Consider the following 21,113-nt stretch of genomic DNA (forward strand, 5'->3'; position numbering starts at 1 on the left):
TTTTCTTTCAGGGGTTTTAGTTCAAAAGTTTTCCTTTTCTTGCAAAGTTATAATATTGGCTATAGCTTTTCTTTCAGGGGTTTTAGTTCAAAAGTTCTCCTTTTCTTACAAATTTATAATACTGAATTTGCTTTCCAGACTGAATGTATCATTTGTGTCTCCCCAGCTGGCCATCATTACACAGGTTGGTTTAGCTGGAACATGGGATGCCAGTGGAGAATGACCCCAGATTGAGTACTAGATACTCTGAGATATAATCTAACTGAACTAAGGAGTTCACTGCAGACTTAAACTGAAGAACAGCATGGTTAGAATTAACATCACAAACACCTCAATTTTACATACTCTGAAAACTTCAGAAGTGAGTTAGTTTTTAGGTTACAATTTTTTTACAGCTTGGTCTCTGTGAATCTGGTTCTGATTACCCTTATTTACCTACTAAATATTTGAGCACCTGCCCTGCATCTGACACCTCTAAAATCTGTCTGCTGTAAATATGTAGCTGTGGATCTGGTAATAGGAGAGATGTATTCATGTGTTTTCAGAAATGTGATCAGTACAGGAGGGACCGGCCTGTAACTCAGGGTAGAAGGTGCTGCTTCTTGCAAACCATCCTGACCAGATAGCCGTGCATGCAGCCCCGGTCCCCCAGTATTTTTTCCCTTAAGAAAGTGTGAATCTGTTATTTTTATTGGAAATGAGTGCAAAAAGGGATTGCTTGCTGGTTTTAGTCTAAAGCCAATTTTACAACAATTAATTTTTATCTAAGTTCAGGTCTGAGTAAAGACTTAGAGTTGAATTACTTCAACAAAGCAAGAAATGTGCCTTTTCTCCTCCATCCTCCTAAAGCCATGGATTTCAACTAGGGGTGATTTTGCCCACTGGACGACATTTGGCAATGTCTGGAGGTATTTTGGGTTGTCACAACTTGGTGGGGGAGTGCTACTGACATCTAGTGGGTACAGGCCAAAGGCGTTGCTAAGTATCTTACATACACAGGACTGCCTTACCACCCACCCCACCACACGCAAAAAACAAGTATCCAGCCCCAAAAGTCAGTAATGCCCAGGTTGAGAAAACTTGCGCCAAAGCAAAGGAGTTTCCATGGATAGTTCCACGGGTAATACAGCCCAGTTTAAAAACACTGAATCGGTTTTTTACACTAATGTTGAACACAAAGGTGAACAATCCAGAACTCATTTCCAGCCGAATTTTAGGATAAATTTTCCCATTTTTTAATACATATGGGGTCACATGCCAAACATTCAACACAAATCATTGATCCCCAACTCAACCCAAACTATTTTCTACTTGTTCTCCTACAACTTACTCCATTCTAAAGTCTCAGTCCAATGCTAGGGTAGTCCTTCAAATTTTCCTCTAAGAGAAATGGTGATTTTTATTTCAAAGAACTGATTTCTAGCTCTTGAGGTCAGAGAATTTCCATACAGTGAGGTTTCCTCCAGGTCTGCAGCAGTGTGGATGACTGAGGAGACCCAGAAGAATGGCCTTGAGGTTTGTTGGCCGGTATTAAGTCGATATTCAAATATTGTGTAATTCCACCTGTATGAGATACCTAGAGACAGAATGTAGAATGGTGTTTGTCAGGGGCTACAGGGAGGAGGGAATAGGGAGTTATTGTTTAATGGGCACAGAGTTACTGTTTGCAATGATGAAAAAAGTTCTGGAGAAGGATGGTGGTGACAGTTGCAAAACAATGTGAATATACTTAATACCACTGAACTAAACATTTTTAAATGATTAAGATGGTAAATTTATGTTATGTGTATTTTACCACAATTTAAAATAATTTAAAAAATAATGGTCATGGGCTTCCCTGGTGGTGCAGTGCTTAAGAATCCGTCTGCCAATGCGGAGTTCACGGGTTCAAGCCCTGGTCTGGGAAGATCCCACATTCCGCGGAGCAACTAAGCCCGTGCGCCACAACTACTGAGGCTGTGCTCTAGAGCCCGTGAGCCACAACTACTGAGCCCACATGCCACAACTACTGAAGCCCACACGCCTAGAGCCCGTGCTCTGCAATGAGAAGCCACCACAATGAGAAGCCCACGCACCACAACGAAGAGTAGCCCCCCCTTGCCACAACTAGAGAAAGCCTGTGTGCAGCAACGAAAACCCAATGCAGCCAAAAATAAATAAATAAATAAAATTGTTTTTTTTTAAAGTGCCTCAAAGATTTTTTTTTTTTTTTTGTGGTACGCGGGCCTCTCACTGTTGTGGCCTCTCCCGCTGCGGAGCACAGGATCCGGACGCGCAGGCTCAGCGGCCATGGCTCATGGGCCCAGCTGCTCCGCGGCATGTGGGATCTTCCCAGACCGGGGCACGAACCCGTGTCCCCTGCATCGGCAGGCGGACTCTCAACCATTGCGCCACCAGGGAAGCCCAAAGATTTTTTTTAATAAATAAATAATGGTCATTAAAATGAGGTCAAAATACAAAAGTAATTAAGAACTCTGTTCACCACCTGATTACTGTGAACAACTCTAGGTAAAGATGTTTGGGTAAATAATATATCAAATGATACCTATGGTGTATAATATATATACATATATATATACTGAGTATATAAAAGAGCAGAGTAGGCAAATTGAAGCAACTATTTTCTTTTTAATTTTTTGGCTGTGTTGGGTCTTAGTTGCGGCACGCGGTATCTTTCATTGTGGCATGCAGACTCCTCTCTAGTTGTGGCATGCGGTATTCTTTCTCTAGCAGTGGTGCGTGGGTTCAGTAGTTGTGGCGTGCAGGCTTAGTTGCTCCGCAGCATGTGGGATCTTAGAACTCCAAGCAGGGCTTGAACCCATGTCCCCTGCATTGGAAGGTGGATTCTTAACCACTGGACCACCGGGGAAGTCCCAAAGTAACTCTTTTAAAAGTTGCTGTGTTGAGATGTGTTGCCCACAAAGATTGCAAAATTTCAATCATGGCTTCCTCTCTTGCACTCTGCTCATTTTGTTCATTCACTGATTTCAGTGATTCTGACTTCACCACTGATGGGTTTTTCTAAATTTGGCATATGAAATCAGACCCACTTTGTCTAAGTCCTGCCTCCTTTAAGGTTCATACCATAGGTAGATCTGCCACCTTCTGCCTCCTTTCACCACCCTTGCCTTCTGCTGTTGTATCAACTAGTTGGCATCTGTCCTAGATTTCCTCACCTTCCCAAGAGAGGATAGTAGCAGAGAATGGATTATGCAGTGAAGCTGCTCAAGTGCAAAATCACTATTTCCACCACTTGGACAAGTTAATCTCTCAAAGCTTCAATTCCTCATCTACAGAGCAGCAAAAACAATAGCACTTATCACATAAGAATATTATGGAACTAAATGAGATAATGCCTGTTTCTTGGGTATAGCCTGACACTCCACATGTGAGGGACTTTAGAGCTGCAGTCTTAGACGGGGTGCAGCAATTCAGCTGACTCCCAGGGCTGCTGCTGTCTTCCTCTGTGCTCAGTTATTTCACCATCCTTGGACCTGAGCTGCTCCACCCAGCCATCATAGACCCAGCATTTCATCTGCTAATTGTGGGGCTTTAAAAAAAATTTTTTTTGATTGTGGTAAAAAACCTTGTAACATTAAACTTAACTGCTGTAGCCATGTTTAAGCATACAGTTCAATAGTGTTAAGCACATTCACACTGTTGTACAACAGACCTATAGAACTTTTTCACCTTGCAAAACTGAAATTCTGCTCCCATTAAACACTAATTACCCTTTCTCTAGCACTTGGCACCCATCTGTCTACTTTTTGTTTTTATGATTCTAACTACTTTAGATACTTCATAGGAATGGAATCATACAGTATTTGTCCTTTTGTGACTGGCTTATTTCACAGCATAATGTCCTCAAGGTTCATCCATGTTGTGGCATGTGCCAGGATTGCCTTCTTTTTTAAGGCTGAATAATATTCCAGTGTGTGTATATACTACATTTCTTTATCCATTCATCTATTTTGGAAATTTGTGTTGCTTCCAACTCTTGGCTGTTGTAATGCTGCACAGGCCTTTTTTTAAAAAAAAAAAACATTTATGTGTTTCTAGCACTGTCCACAATACTTGAACATAGCAAGTCTTAATACTTGTTTTATAAATGAATACATGAATAAATTAATTCAGTGAGTCTTTAGAATATCCAAGTCTCCTAAAAACAATAAAATTGTTCTATGTGTCTTTACATTCTGACTTTTGTTGCTGCTTTATATTTTAGCATGAAAATATGTAATAAATACTGTATACTAATTGTTCTTTCCTATGTGTCAGGTTTTGTGCCGAGTACTTTAGATGCATTAACTTTTCATTCTAATCCTACAAGGCAAGTATTATTATCATCATCATCATCTCCAGTTTACAGAAGAGAGACTAAGACTTAAGAGAAGTTAATTGATTTGCCCAAGTCATGTAGCTCATAAACTGTGTTTTAAAACCAGACTGAGGCCAGAGATAGAAAACTTAATCTCTGTGCTATAAATGCTCTAGTTATTGTACATGAACATTTTTAGGTCCCCTCCCAACTTTGTGAATAGTGGTGCCTTTAACCACCACCACCTATGGCATTTCAAAACTACTCTTTAGCTGCTGTATAAATAAATAAATAAATTCAAAAATTAAAAACTGCTCTTTAGGTATTTTGAAAAACTGATGCATAAAAATAGTTTCTAAAAATGCACACATCTCACCTAGGGAAGTACAGAAGTACTCAGAATAGGTAAAAATAATATCCATAGTAGTTAAAGAAGAGGATGCAATTTCCATATCCTCTATTGTCCTGGAAGCATTGATAAAATGAGGCCTTATAATTCAACCCAAACAACATTTGTCTTGGAGATGCCTGCTAACCCAAAGTATGGCTAGGCAGGGCAGCTAAGCTCCAGCCCTAACATCTCGCTGAGACTAATACTTATTTCATCATCCTTTCTAACTGTCCTTCCTTCCTTTGCTTGCCTGTCTTCAGGCCTGGTTGGCAAGAGACGTCGCAGTAAGACACCATACAATAGCCCTAAGGAGGGGTAGTCAGCCCAGACTGGAATACAGGTATAGTAAGGGAATGTCTCCAAGAAGAGGGAAAGAGGGAAAAGAAAGAGGGGCATTCATGATGAGCTCATGTATTGAGAAGGGGTTTTCTCAGACTTTGGGAGTGAATGTAGGTAATTTGACAAGCAAATGAAAAGCAAAGTATGTATCATAATAAACTATATCCTTATTTGTGAATATTTACACATAATGATGGTATTAATGAAAGTTGACTTCACCAAAAAGCTGCTTTAGCTCTGATTGGGTAGGAGGTATATAGATTACCGAATCCTTACCTTCCCTTGAAGAAAGTGAACAGATAGTGTCTAAAACCACATACAATATCAGGAGATATAGCTAAAGGTTGAAAGTGACTGCTTTGGAAACTAGCAACGTCATGATAAGGGAGGTTGGGTCAGGGGACTGTGCTTTGTTATTGATGGATGTTTTAAGCTATGTATTTTTACCACTTTGATTTTCTTCAAAAGTAAATGAATTACACCAGCACTACCAGATGTGTATTGTTCATGGTGCAAAACAACAACCCCCAAAAAAACTACGTGTACATGATATATGATTTTAAAGTTTGGAGGAAAAAAGGGTACATTTAAGATGCAAATCTGGGATATAGAGACAGGAGGAACTGAGGAAGAGAGGAAAAAGACTATCTGAGATGTGGGGTATGACTTTATTTGTATGACTTCATATATATTTGTTTTATTAAAGTCTTATCCCTACAAAAATGTAACTAAGACTTCTGGTCTTTTCCTCTGCTTCCTTGGACCAATCTGCCTTTTTTCTTGCCTCTGTATTCAAACCAATATTTAAACATTACAAACACCAGTCTTTGGTGTATGGTGTTTGGTCAAAAAAAAAAAAGTGATATCTCAGTTCAGAAAATCCCTTACCAACATCAGTGATGACTGGGGAAGATTGATGCTCGCTTTAGGTCCCCAGACCTTGGTTTTTATTTATTTATTTATTTTTGGCTGCTTTGGGTCTTCGTTGCTGCATGCGGGGCTTTCTCTAGTTGCGGCGAGCAGGGGCTACTCTTTGTTGCGGTGAGTGGGCTTCTCATTGCGGTCGCTTCTCTTGTTGCTGAGCACGGGCTCTAGGCACATGGGCTTCAGTAGTTGTGGCATACAGGCTCAGCAGTTGCAGCGCGTGGGTTTTAGAGCGCAGGCTCAGTGGTTGTGGTGCACGGGCTTGGTTGCTCCTCGGCATGTAGGATCTTCCCAGACCAGGGCTCGAACCCGTGTCCCCTGAATTGGCACGCGGATTCTTAACCACTGTGCCACCAGAAAAGTCCCTGGTTCCCAGACCTTGGTTTTTAACACCTTTCCTGCAAAAGAAGAAGTATTACCTTTGAAATTTCTGATTTTAATATCATGTAAGATTTTGCTATTCCATGGAGCAGCAGGTATCAGCATCACTCAGAAATTCATCAGTGCAGAATCCCAGGCCTCACCTCAGAATCTGCTTTTTTTTTTTTTTTTTTTTTTTTTTTGCGGTACGCGGGCCTCTCACTGTTGTGGCCTCTCCCGTTGCAGAGCACAGCCTCCGGACGTGCAGGCCCGGCGGCCATGGCTCATGGGCCCAGCCACTCCAGGGCATGTGGGACCCTCCCAGACCGGGGCGCAAACCCGTGTCCCGTGCATCGGCAGACGGGCTTTCAACCACTGCGCCACCAGGGAAGCCCCAGAATCTGCATTTTTAACAAGCTCCCAGGTAACTCATGTATGTTATGGTTTGTGGTTCATATGCATGCTAATGTATGAGAAGCAGTGATCTAGAGGTATTTATGATAAACAGCACTAATGTTATTTATATTGCATGGTTCTTTGATTTTAGAATCCTTTTATTTTAGCAATTGTCAAGCAGTTTATGGACTCCACTTTGAATCTTTCCAGTTAGCAGCTTTTTTTTTTTTTTAACATTACACATGCTCATGGGAAATCTATGCACAAATTTATTAACTACAGCCTGGGAATGCTAGTACTGCATCCTATGATCACACAGCCTCTAACAATGAAATGTACGTTGTATCATGATGAAGTATCAAGTAGGCTGATTCAAGTTACTGATCAAAATTTATTGTTTGAGCAATAAATACTACAAAACATATGTAATTGTCAGGCATTGTTCTAGGCATTAGGAATATCATACTGCAAAACTGGAAAAAATTTCTTCCCTCATGAAACTTACATTCTAGTTGAAAAGATACTTGAGATAGTGATGAAGACTAAGGAAAAAATATCAGGGAGGTGGTATGAAAAAATGTGAGGATGTGATGGAGTCTTACAAAGACTGGCAGTAAAGACCTAACAGAGCAGAATACTGAGCAAAGAGATGAAGGAAATGAAGTATGGAAGTGTCAGCGTAAAAATCGATGAAGAGCCACTCTAAGAAGGAAGTGGAAAGTTTAATTTGAGCCAACCTGAGGATTATAACCCAGGAGACAGACTTTCAGAAAGCTCTGAGGACTGTTCCACCCACTAGAGGTCAAAGCACAGTTATATAAGTTTTGGGGACAAAGGGTTGTACATCAAATAACATACTGACAGTTTACATAGTCCAACAAGATTAATAGTGGGTTATGGTTAGCCTTTACAGGATTGAGAAAGGAATGTTGTCTCCTAAGGAGTTACCTTGCTGGCACCAGAAGGAAATAGCTTTTTTTTGGTGGCATTTCTGTGTTTTTTAAGGGGATCTAGTTAATGTGTATGCAGATGCACAATGCACACTAAAGGGGAGAGGGTAGTGGCTCAAATGGACAGAGAGGGAGTTTTATGTTTAAAATTTCTTGTCCCATCTTAAAATAATTTATTTCATCAGTAGCAGAATAATGGCTCCCAAGATGTCCATATCCTAGTTCTGGGAAACTGTGAATACGTTACTTTACATGACAAAAGGGACTTTGCAGATGTGATTAACTTAAATATCTTGAAATGGAGAGAGTATCCTGGATTATCCAGGTGGGCCCAATGTAATCATTATAAGTGAAAGAAGGAAGGAGAGTCAGAGTAAGTGAAGAGATGTGATGGCCAGAGGTTGGAGTGAGGAGGAGCCAAGGAATACAGGCAGCCTCCAGAAGCTGGAAAAGGTAAGGCATCAGACTCCCCTAGAACATCCAGAAGAAACACAGCCCTGCCAACACCTTAACTTTAGTCCAGTGATACTGATTTCAGATTTCTGACCTCCAGAGCTGTCAGATAATAAATTTGTGTTGTTTTAATCCATCCAGTAATTTGTTACAGTGCAATAGGAAACTAATACAGGGAGCTAGACCTGTGGTTGTACAGACAAGTTATCTGCTTTAGCAGACATCTCCAAAATTACAATGGCTTTATAAAACAAACATTTATTTCACTTATGGTACCATGTACTGCATGTTGTCTAGGGGCTCTGAGGCACAGAAACATTTAAGGATCTATGTGGTAGCTATGCTCAAGAAGAGGAGACAAGCACTCCAAGTAAGGGGATGAGTAAGAACAAAGTGGTTCTAGTCTTTCATTACCTATCATTCGGATAAAAGTTCTGTTTACTTTACCAAATGAATTTATTTTACTTGCAGTTCCGTAGCCTTATTTACTTTTTCTTTTTAATCAATTAATTTATTTTTTATTTTTGGCTGCATTGGGTCTTTGTTCCTGCGCATGGGCTTTCTCTAGTTGCAGCAAGCGACTTGCTTCTCTTCTCTTATTGCAGAGCACAAGCTCTAGGCGCGCGGGCTTCAGTAGTTCTGTCACGCGGGCTTCAGTAGTTGTGGCACAAGGGGCCAGTAGTTGTGGCTCGTGGGCTCTAGAGCACAGGCTCAGTAGTTGTGGCGCACGGGCTCAGTTGCTCCGTGGCATGTGGGACCTTCCTGGACCAGGGCTCGAATCTGTGTCCCCTGCATTGGAAGGCGGATTCTTAATCACTGGACCACTAGGGAAGTCCCCGTATTTACTTCTGTGGTTAGCACTTTATGTAAGCCAACTTATTTTGAGTATTTCATTTGTCCATGCTTTTCTGGAAAGAAAGCATACAGCACATATTAAAGAAAGTATTCAGGGCTTCCCTGGTGGCGCAGTGGTTGAGAGTCCGCCTGCCGATGCAGGGGACACGGGTTCGTGCCCCAGTTTGGGAGGATCCCACATGCCGCGGAGCGGCTTGGCCCGTGAGCCATGGCTGCTGAGCCTGCGTGTCCGGATGCTGTGCTCCGCAAAGGGAGAGGCCACAACAGTGAGAGGCCCGCGTACTGGAAAAAAAAAAAAAAAGAAAGTATTCATAGATACAGAAAAACATATACTAGAGAAATAGAATAATACAGTTTTTTAGCATTTAGATTTTTCTTCTCCTCTTTCTTCCCCAATATCTCTACTCCAGTTTTCATTGCAGTTTTTGTTCTAAATAGGAGAGAAGTTAGGATGAAAGAAGATGGAAGGACTTACTGTTCCAAGGCAGGGAGTGTGGTCAGCACAGTCCCCAGCTGTCAGCACCTTTCTGGTCAGCACATGCCTTCAGCCATGCTGAGGTCCTGTGCATCCTTCTGTAGGAACAGGGAAATGCCTGGGTTTAGTGTATGGATGTTTCATCTTAGTATGTGGTGCATATGGCACTCACTCAGGAGTGGCCTTGAAAGGTAGTAGTGAAAGGAAATCCTCCCTATAGGGGAGAGCTTCAGACTCATCCACTTTGTGAGGAAAGAGGTGGCCTGAAATTAGAATGAATACACACACACACACATACACACACACATATATATATGTATATACATATATATACACATGCACATTGTTTGTGTATGTGTTATATATAATTTTATATGCACACACACACTCATGGGTAGTGGTGAATTACCTATCTCTCATCAGGGTACTAGAATCAAAAATATTACAATATAGCTGTGTTTAGCCTTTTTCTGATATCCACATCCTATGAAATTGTAAAAAGCAAAAGCAAAACCAAAACAAACAAAACTGACCCATCAACAATCTCAATTAATTATCCTAGCACAAAAAAATCCATAAGGGTAATTTTCACGTGGCCAAGACAGCCCAATAGAGTGTTTTGGCTAAAAGGAAGAACAGAGAAGGAAAAATACCCCACATTCAAGACAGGCAGCACTACATTATTCAATATTTCTGGAAAATGGCCCTAGGTCTTGATGACTCAAATTTAACTTGCCAGTTTATTAAAAGGCTACAATGTGACTAAAAATAGTGCAACAGCTTGCCTTCCCTCTATAAAATTCTTCTTTATTCCAAGAGAATCCCCCTTTAAGAATGTCTGAGAAGCCAGGGTTTTTTTCTGATTCCCTTGATATCAAATGGGAGATAAGATTATGACAAGTGCTCATAATCTAACTTGTCTGAGATTTTTCTTTCATATCTGTGCCTATCAGTGCCCAGCTGCACAGTTCTGGAACACTTAAATACTGAGATTCTGTTCTGCAATCCTTCTAACATAAAAGTATCTTTCCAAAAATATACCCCCAGTCCAAGGAGATGTATGGAAAATATCTCCACAGTGTGACTCCTTGTGAAACCCTGAGTTGAAAATAATTCTATCTTTGCTTGAAGATCTAATTGCCCATGAGCTGAGTTCATCATGGATTACCTGAGAAGCTGCAGCTTATACAGTGCTTTCCAGAGTCGCAATCTCTTGTAAATTACAAGAGTTGAGTGCTACTTAATCTAATAATACTGCACATTTAACCTACTTTTTATGGATATTTATCAACCATGCTTTGCCAAACATTTGTCTACAAGGCATCTGCTTGCTGTTTTAACCAGCATGACTACATCACTGTTGTAAATAAATGTAGACCCGTTGAATGATGGAGTGATCATAGTTCCTGCAAACTAAACAGGGACACTGAACCCGAGAGTTGATGTACCTCTAAGAAAAGTGGACATATACTGTTGTCCCTGCCAGATGAAAGCAAACTGCTTCTGGCATTCTGGTGATTGGGAAACAGAAAGAGGAATTTGCAGGTCAGTAACTGCCTGTACAACTATGGTGGTATGGCTTTGCTTCAGCAAAGAGCCATGTGAAACAGGAGCTAAATTTAACCCAGGGACAATGATTTCAGACTTCTGGGCCCCAGAATTTAAGAGAATACATTTGTGGGGTTTTTTTGTTTTGTTTTGTTTTGTTTTTGCAGTACGCGTGCTTCTCACTGCTGTGGGCTCTCCCGTTGCGGAGCACAGGCTCCGGACGCGCAGGCTCAGCGGCCATGGCTCACGGGCCCAGCTGCTCCGCAGCATGTGGGATCCTCCCGGACCGGGGCACGAACCCGTATCACCTGCATCGGCAGGCGGACTCTCAACCACTGTGCCACCAGGGAAGCCCCATCTGTGTTATTTTAAGCCACCTGGTTTGTGGTAATTTGTCACAGCAGCTATGTGAATCGAATAGTAGCTATGTTGAGAGAAAAGGAATGTTGTTGTTCCTGAATATAATTAACAATTTTCCAAGGTCATCTTTCCTGCTTCAAAATGGGTGTCTTGGACTTCTTAAGAACCACTTTCATCAGCTCATCACCATAGTATCATGAGAGCCTCAAGTTTAAGGTTTTTGTAATCTGGAGCATGAATGTAAATAGATAAAGAAAGAGGATCTATACCTTCAGCTCTTACTTATTAACTCAGTGAGAACCTGGGGCTGCATCTAGTGATGCCCATGCCTGAAACATGCTATCTGTGTTTAGTATTTTACAAAGGCTGAGGCAAAAGGAATACTGCTGTGACTTTATAGGTTTATGTATCCTTTTATGAGTAAGTGCTTTTCAATTCCCATTAGACTATTCACAATACTCCCAAATGAATCTTTTTTTTCACTTTAAAAAAAGAGAAAAATTTACAGATATAAAGAACACCTAAAGTCAAAAATTTAAAAACTCAGAATACAAATGAATGTAAAACAGGAAGGTATGAAAAGGGTTGACAGAACATACAACAGAAATTTAATAAAAATCTCAAAGCAACTCAGAAAAGAAGACTAAATTAAAATTTCCAAGGAAGGAGATTTGACTGAAAAACATAATGAGAGATATTGAGGAGATAAATAAAGACAACCAAGAGAATGAACTGAAATAAGGACAGAGGTAAAAATGATCAGAGAAAAGGTCATAGTGATAGAAGATAGGCAATGATCTAACATCCATACACTTGGAGCTTCTAAAAAAAAAAAAAAAAAAAAAAAAAACAAGCAAATAGAATACATATTTAAAACCAAAACCCAAAAATATCTTCCAGAAAGAAAAAGAGATCTGAATCAACGTATTGAAAAGGCCCACCCTGTTCCTGGAAAAATTATTCTGAAATGATCAATTCTTCGACATGTCCTAGTAAATCTATTAGACTTTAAAAGTAATGGGGGAGGACTTCCCTGGTGGTGCAGTGGTCATGTTGATACTGTAGACACTTCATATATGTGATGAAGTGGCACTTTACCCCTGTGGTTTTCCTCTTCAAAACCTGTAACATTAGTCCAACCATGTGAAGAAAATCAGACAAATCCAATAAAGGGGCAGTCTAAAAATTACTTGACTTCCTCAAAACTGTGAAGGTCATCAAAAACAAGGATAGTCAGAGAACCTGTCACAGCCCAGAGGAACCAAAAGAGATGTGAAAACTAAATGTAATGCAGCATCATGAATGGGATCCTGGCACAGAAAAAGACATTAGGTAAAAATTAAGGAAATCTGATCACACTATGAACTTTAATGAAAATGATAATAATAGTAAATCAATACCAGATCATTAATTGCAAATGGAACATACTAATAAGAAATGTTAATAAAAAGGAAACTGGGTGTAGGTTATATGAGAACTCTCTGTACTATCATCCCAATATTTCTATTAATCTAAAAAAATTATAAAAAATAAGTCTATTAAAAAAAAATAGGACTTCCCTGGTGGTACAGTGCTTAAGAATCTGCCTGCTAATGCAGGGGACACAGGTTCAAGCCCTGGTCCGGGAAGATCCCACATGCTGCGGAGCAGCTAAGCCCATGTACCACAACTACTGAGCCTGCACTCTAGAGCCCACGAGACACAACTACTGAGCCCTTGTGCCACAACTACTGAAGCCTGTGCACCTAGAGCCCATGCTCCGCAACAAGAGAAGCCACCGCAATGAGAAGCCCATTCACTGCAACGAAGGGTAGCCCCTGCTCGCCACAGCTAGAGAAAGCCTGTGCGCAGCAACGAAGACCCAACGCAGCCAAAAATAAAATAAATTAATTAATTTTTTTAATAAAAGAAAAAACACAGAGGCATAGACATAGAGAACAAACATATGGGGGGGAAAGGGGGGATGGGAGGAATTGGGAGATTGGGATTGACATATATACACTACTATGTATAAGACAGATAACTAATGAGGACCTACTGTATAGCACAAGGAACTCTACTCAGTACTCTGTGGTGACCTAAATGGGAAAGAAATCCAAAAGGAGGGGATATATGTATATGTATAGCTGATTCCCTTTGCTGTACAGCAGAAACTAACACAACATTGTGAAGCAACTATACTCCAATAAAAATTTAAAAAAAACAAAACTCAGGTGGGCAGTGGGAAAAACTGCTTTGAAGGAGACTAAAGAGACTGAAAAAACAAATGTAGTTATGAGCCTTAATTGAATTCTGGATTACAGACAAAACTATAATAAACAATTTAGGAACAAATGGAAAGATTTGGAAATGAATGTTAATAGATATTATTTAATGATATATAATAATAGAAATTAAATAACTCAATTGAAGTTTAAAAATTTTTGGATGTGCTATTACAATTCTGTTGGAGAATTTCTTTGTCTTAGAATACATTTTGAAGTATTTACGTATGAAATATTGCAACTTAATTGTCATTGTCAAGAAATATGCAACTTAATTTCACATGGTTAAGCAAATAATAAATAGGTAAAGAGAAAAAAATAAAATATTAACAAGAGTCAAATATATGACTAAAGAATATACAGGTGATCATTTTTCTGTTCTTTCAGCTTTTCTGTAAGTTTTAAAAATTTTAAAATACATAGTCGGAGAAAAAAATAAGAAAGGCTTAAGTTTTTGGAGAAGCATAATATTACATTAAATTTGCCTAGGAGAGGAAAAAATTACCTGTTCTGTTTTCCTCGAGATGAAGGGCATTTGGAAGCATATGAATTACCAGTTCCACAATTCTCCAGAGTAAAACTTTTTCAGTCAGTCATAACTGAGTAAAATATTCAAGCAACTGCCAAGTGGCCGGGGTGCCTCAGTGAAACAATGATAAACTGAAGACTGTTCACATTCACATATGGTCAAATAGCATTTCATTCTTTGTTGGTTTTTATGACATAGTCAAAGACACCATGAGCAATGTCTATGCTTGAGTTGCCTGCTTATCCAGGCTATAGTAGTCAGGTCATTCTTGTTGATCGGATAGGTCCAAGACTAAAAGCTCTTCAGAGATTACTGGGAACCAGGCAGAGTTTCAAGTTCGATCAATGTATTGGTTTATTTAATCCTCATAACATCTCCATGAGGGAGATGTACTATTATCTCCATCTTACAGATAAGGAAGCTGAGGTAAAGGGAGGTTATGTAACTAGCCCTAGATCACACAGTAATAATTGGCAGAGCTGGAATTCAAATCCAAAGCTAGCTAAGGAGTCCAACCAGTGTCTCACATTCAAAAGAGTACCTGGCCCTTACTTGTGGTTATGTATTCCACATGATGTTCATATTCTTTGTGACATAGTCCCAGTTCTCAAAATCTGGTTGAAGGGCATTCTTCCTATGCACATACAGAACCAGGAAGGTACATTATCATTTTAAAAGCAAAGGGACTTTGATCAAATCCCACCTAATAATATTGTTATCCATCAACCTCAGAATGAGCATATTTGTTAACTGTTCCAGGAACAAATTTCGCTAGTTTTATATCCAAATGACTTGCAGTATTTCAAACATTTTCCTACCTAACTGGTTGTGGCATGCTTTTACAAAAATGGCCACAATTTCCCAATCCCACCCCTATTTCTCTTAACAGAGAATCTGAAAAAACATGCATTTTATTATGGTGAAGCATTTTAAGAACCAGCAGACAAAAATCATCTTTGCTCCCTGTCAGCACTTAAAACCTCAAAATTGTTGTGATTTTGCATCTCCTCATGTTAAGAGGAAGAGTCTGTTTCCCCATCCCTTGGACGTGGGCTGGTCTTTGTTTTTGTTTTTGTTTTTTTTGTGGTACACGGGCCTCTCACTGTTGTGGCCTCTCCCGTTGCAGAGCACAGGCTCTGGACGCACAGGCTCAGCGGCCATGGCTCACGGGCCCAGCCGCTCCGCGGCATGTGGGATCTTCCCAGACCGGGGCACAAACCCGTGTCCCCTGCATCTGCAGGCGGACTCTTAACCACTGCGCCACCAGGGAAGCCAGTGGGCTGGTCTTACGACTTGCTTTGGCCAAGAGATTTCAGCAGAAGTGATGGTGCTCCCGTTCTGGGCTGATGAAGGCCTTTCACTGTCCTGTTGTCTCTTGTAACCCATTCAACCGCCATGAGCATAAAGGCAGGGCTAGTCTGCAGGAGGATGGGAGGCCTGCCATGCAGCCAAACCCCAGACGTCGGCGAGAGCCAGCCAAGATCAGCAAGGCCATCCCACAGCTCATTGCAGCAACATGAGGAAGCCTCACTGAGCTCACAATAGTTGCCCAACTGAGCGCAGCTAAATTCTGACCCACAGAAGCATGAGCTAAGTAAATGCTGGTTGTTTGAAGTCACTAAATTCTGAAATGGCTGGTTGCACAGCAAAACCTAACTGACACTCCAGCTCACTGGGTACTTAGCACTGGCTTTTCCAAAACCTCAATATGTCCCAAAGGTACACCCAGCACCCCACTGTCTTAATCTCTTCAGGCTGCTATAACAAAATACCACAGACAGCATGGCTTATAAACAACAGAATTTATTTCTCACAATTCTGGAGGCCGGAAGTCTGAGATCAGGGGGCCAGCATAGACAGGAGAGGGCTCTCTTCTGGGCTGCAGACTTCTCATTGTGTCCTCACATGGCACAAGGGGCTAGAGAACTCTGTGGAGTCTCTTTTTATGACAGCACTTATCCCATTCACCAGGGCTCTGCCCTCATGATCTAATCACCTCCCATCACCTTGAATTTTGAGGGAACACAACAGACACTAGCACCATGAACCTCTTAACAAAGACTCTGAAAGGATGCATATTTTGAAATGGTTAAGCAAAGTCAAGAACCATCACACAGAAAGTGTCTTTGCTAACTTGTCAGCATTTGAAAATCATGCTATTTATCATTGATTTTTCTCGAGGACTTCTTGCTGTGCAGGAGTCCAAAGAGGTAGCACTTTTTAATCCGGCACTCAAATGTGAACATTTCTCAGACCTGATTTTCTCCATCAGGAGCTCGTCCTTCCTGTTTACCAGTTGTCTTCCTGGTCATTAGCTGTTACTAAGTGCTGATTGGATGAAGCCTCTGTAAGAAGAACAGTCGTTCATTGGCTGATCTCCATGGTCACATCTGAGAGGAAACGGTAGGTATGGGATCACTGACCATGGCAATAGCAGCTTTTCTGTTGAGAGCTGTAAGAGCCGCTCTCACGGTTTTGCAAAACAGCAAGAACAGAGTGTTCTTCAGATGTGGCTAATCTTTACCATTACTGGCAACATAACATTCTGGTGGTGAGGTTTCAGGTTGTCCTGCAAGAGGTAGCCCCTCAATTTAGTTGCTCTTTTCAATGAAAGTTTCTGTGTGGGTATATCTCAAAGATGTGCTCCAATTTGTGTATTTTTTGGAGTTGCAGTGTACAAACGCCATTTTCACGGTACTTTGTTTAATCTATTTATAGGAACTTTATATATTAGGGAAATAAAACTTTGGTCCATGATCTAAGTTCTAAACAGTGTTTTTCTGTTCTCTTTTCATTTTGCTTATGGTGGTGTTTACTAGGAAGAAAAGTACAATTTTTATGTTTTCAAATGTTATCAGCCTCTTAAGATTTCTAGATTTTGTGTCATAATTTAAAAAGCCTTTTCATCTCCGAAGGAAATTATGTTCCTCCTCTAAAATTATGTTCTCATATTTTCTTTAGTGTTTTACTATTTTGCTTCTATCCTTTCAAACCTTTTTGGAAAAACAAAAAACTTCAAGTCACTTGGAGTTTATTCTGGTATGTCTTTCAGATGGTTAACATTGATTCCCCAATCACTTATTGAATATCCCATTTTCCTCCACGATTTGAGATGCCACTTTTTACTGCATAAATTTCCATATGCATATTGATTTTTCATTCTCTTCCCTTGCTCATCTATCTATTCATTTACCAATGCATACTCTTTACATATTTAGGTTTTATAATGTCCTAATATCTATTGACTTTTTCAAATTTTTTGGACTGTTTTTGCTCATTTATTTTTCCATATTAATCTTAGAATCAGCTTGTCCAGTTAAAAAATTCTGTTACTATTTTTACTGGAATCATATTAAATTTATTGGTTAGCTTAAGGAGAACTACCATTATAAAACTGAATGTAGTATTTTTTTTGGCTGTGTTGGGTCTTCGTTTCTGCGCGCAGGCTTTCTCTGGTTGTGGCAGCGATCAGGGGCTGCTCTTCATTGTGGTGTGCAGGCTTCTCACCGCAGTGGCTTCTCTCGTTGCGGAGCATGGGCTCTAGATGCGAGGGCTTCAGTAGCTGCGGCATGTGAGCTCAGTATTTGCAGCACACAGGCTCTAGGGCGTGAAGGCTTCAGTAGTTGTGGCCCATGGGCTTAGCAGTCGTGGCTTGTGGGCTCTATTGCACAGGCTCAGTAGTTGTGGCACACAGGTTTAGCTGATCCGCGGCATGTGGGATCTTCCAGGACCAGGGATCGAACCCATGTCCCCTGCACTGGCAGGCAGATTCTTAACCACTGCACCACCAGGGAAGTCCGTGGATGTAGTATTTTTTGTTTTCAATGTACATTTGTGTTTATTTGGAGAATTAAAAAATTTTGCTCACATAGTTCTTTACCCTTATTAGGTTAGTTCCTAGGTATTTTATCTTTTAAAATTACATTGTAAGGACTTCCCTGGCAGTCCAGTGGTTAAGACTCCGCAGTTCCAATGCAGGTGCATGGGTTCAATCCCTGGTCAGGGAACTAAGATCCCACATGCCATGCAGTATGGAAAAAAAAAAAAATTAAAATTATACTGTAAATTGATCCTTTCCTTCTATTATATTTTCAAACTTGCCACTGTGTTATTAATTTTTACTTGTTTCCCATGAGATTTCCACATATATGAGCATATAGTCTACAAACAGTGATAATCTTAACCTCCTTCTTTCCATTTCTATACCTCAAATTTCTTTTTCTGATCTAATTCTGCTGTTTTAGTGCCTTCAAAAACCTATTAAGTGGAAATTCCCTAGTGGTCCAGTGGGTAGGACTCCGTGCTTCCACTGCAGAGGGCACAGGTTCACTCCCTGGTCGGGGAACTAAGATCCCACAAGCCATGTGGTGCAGCCAAAAAAAAAAAAAAAAAAAACAAACAACCAAAAAACCTATTAAGTGATAATGATGAATGTGGCTGTTCTGGTTAAAAATATGTTCACAAGTTCCTTGACATTCATCCCTTCAAAAGATGGACTCGGGCTTCCCTGGTGGCGCAGTGGTTGAGAGTCCGCCTGCCGATGTGGGGGACACGGGTTCGTGCCCCGGTCCGGGAAGATCCCACATGCCGCGGAGCCGCTGGGCCCGTGAGCCATGGCCGCTGGGCCTGCGCGTCCGGAGCCTGTGCTCTGCAACGGGAGAGGCCACAACAGTGAGAGGCACGCGTAACGCAAAAAAAAAAAAAAAAAGATGGACTCATCTTTTTGAATGAAGGCTGGATTGAATGACTTACTTCTATGGAACAGAAATAAAGTGAAAAGGATGGTGTGTGACTTTGGAGACCAGGTCATAAAAGGCACTGCAGCTTCCTTCCTCTCTCATGGTTTACTTACTCTGTGCCAGTGCCATGGGTTTTTTTGTGGTGTTTTTTGTTTTTGGCTGTGTTGGGTCTTTAGTTGCGGCGAGCGGGGGCTACTCTTCATTGCGGTATGTGGGCTTCTCATTGCAGTAGCTTCTCTTACTGCAGAGCACAGGCTCTAGAGGAGCAGGCTCAGTAGCTGTGGCTCGCAGGCTCTAAAGCGCAGGCTCAGTATTTGTGGCACACGGGCTTAGTTGCTCCGTGGCACATGGGATCTTCCTGGACCAAGGCTCGAACCCGTGTCCCCTGTATTGGCAGGCAGATTCTTAACCTCTGTGCTACCAGGGAAGTCCCCAGTGCCAAGTTCTGAGGACACTCAAGCTGGCTTGTGGTCCCAAATGTTGAGGCACTGAGGCTTCTGGCCAACAGTCATGCAAGTGAGCTTGGAAGTGGATCCTCCTGCTCCAATTAAGCCTTCACAACTGAAGCCCCAGCTGATATCATGACTGTGACTTTATGAGAAACTCTGAACCAGAACAATACAGTTAAGCTGCAACCCCCCTTGTGTATTGGTGAAGTTATTGCTTATTGGACTAGATTATAAATTGATTCACATGACCCACAAAGTTTAAAAATGATTTGTATCAGCTTGGACTGAAAGGGACAGTGACAGTACAACGTGAAGAGAGGTCTTTAGACCCCTGCACAACTATAGACAGGAAGCAGCTGAAAAAATGATTTAACTGTAAACATGGGTACCTTTTTTTTTTTTTTTTTTTTTTTTTTACATGGGTACCTTTTATGGAACTGGAAGGATAACTCCGAGGGTGGAGCCAAGAGCCCAGTGGATGGAGAAAAGAGCCACTGAGTACTCTCAGGAAGTTGACAGAGTCCTAATCCAGGAACCGGCAACATTTACCCAGTTAGATTTCAGAATTTCTGTGGACTAGTGACAACTATGTACCTTTCATTGCTCTCCTCTTTGAAGGGAAATGCCTATAGAGACACAGTTTCCCATGCCTCTCTCATTGCATGTGATGTATGTGGTAGTGGTTAGTGCAGATCTCCTGTCTTTTTCATTCACAGACCTTCAAATGGAGAGGAACCACTTGAGTTACACCCAAGGAACTGCATCCAAGAGCTCATTTGCTCCAGGACCTCACAAGATTCTGGACCTTAATGCTGTACTGGAATGAGAACTTTACAGGGGTCTGGGGAAGGGCTGAGTGTATGCTGCATGTAAAAAGAATGTAAAACATTTGTGGCCAGAGGGTGGATTCTGGAAGTTTTAAAACATGGGCCCCAAATTATTTAACTCTCCTCCCATCAATCTGATTCTGTGGCTGCTTGACTAATAGAATACAGTGCAGAATAAAGATTCTGTATCAGTTTCTGGTCCCAGGCCTTACGTGTTTAAAAAAAAAGAAGATAGTTGTTAAAGATGGTAAGCAGATTTTACTCAGGATGGTGACTGGTACAGGGACGACTGCAATGGGATTTTGCAGTGAGGGAGACTGGGCTCAACCTCAAATACAGCATGGTAATTGGGAATTTAGAGCCAAAGAGCAGGGTGGGGGTTAGTGGATGGAAATTCACTAAGAGGAAACATCAAAGGTAAGGGGGTTTCTGGTTAAACTATCTAACAGGATTCTTGTTGAAGGTAGTCCAGGGTGATTAGATATTACCTAGGTCAGCAGTCCGCAATCTGACCAGGGCGCCAGGGACCGGTTTCATGGAAGACAATTTTTCCACGGCCCGGGGGATGGTTCAGGCAGTAATGCAAGCAATGGGGGGGGGGGGGGGAGTTCAGGCGGTAATGCGAGCGATGGGGAGCGGCAGATGAAGCTTTGCTTGCTTGCCTGCTGCTCACCTCCTGCTGTGCGGCCTGGTTCCTAAGAGGTACAGGTCTGCCGGCCCAGAGGTTGGGGACCTCTTACCTAGGTGATATTGGAGGCTAAGAAACCTCATCAGATACGGAACTAGAGGGTTCCTAGAATGACTTAGTGGGGTTCTTGCTAAACCTGAATTTTACAGATGGGAGAGGAGGTCAGGAGATTGACTAAAGTTTGGTCCAGCAAAGAATCTTTGTCCTAAAAAACCAGCAACTGCTACTTCCTGTCTTTGGGGACACTA

Source organism: Kogia breviceps, chromosome 10, assembly GCF_026419965.1.
Source record: "Kogia breviceps isolate mKogBre1 chromosome 10, mKogBre1 haplotype 1, whole genome shotgun sequence".
Taxonomy (NCBI): domain Eukaryota; kingdom Metazoa; phylum Chordata; class Mammalia; order Artiodactyla; family Physeteridae; genus Kogia; species Kogia breviceps.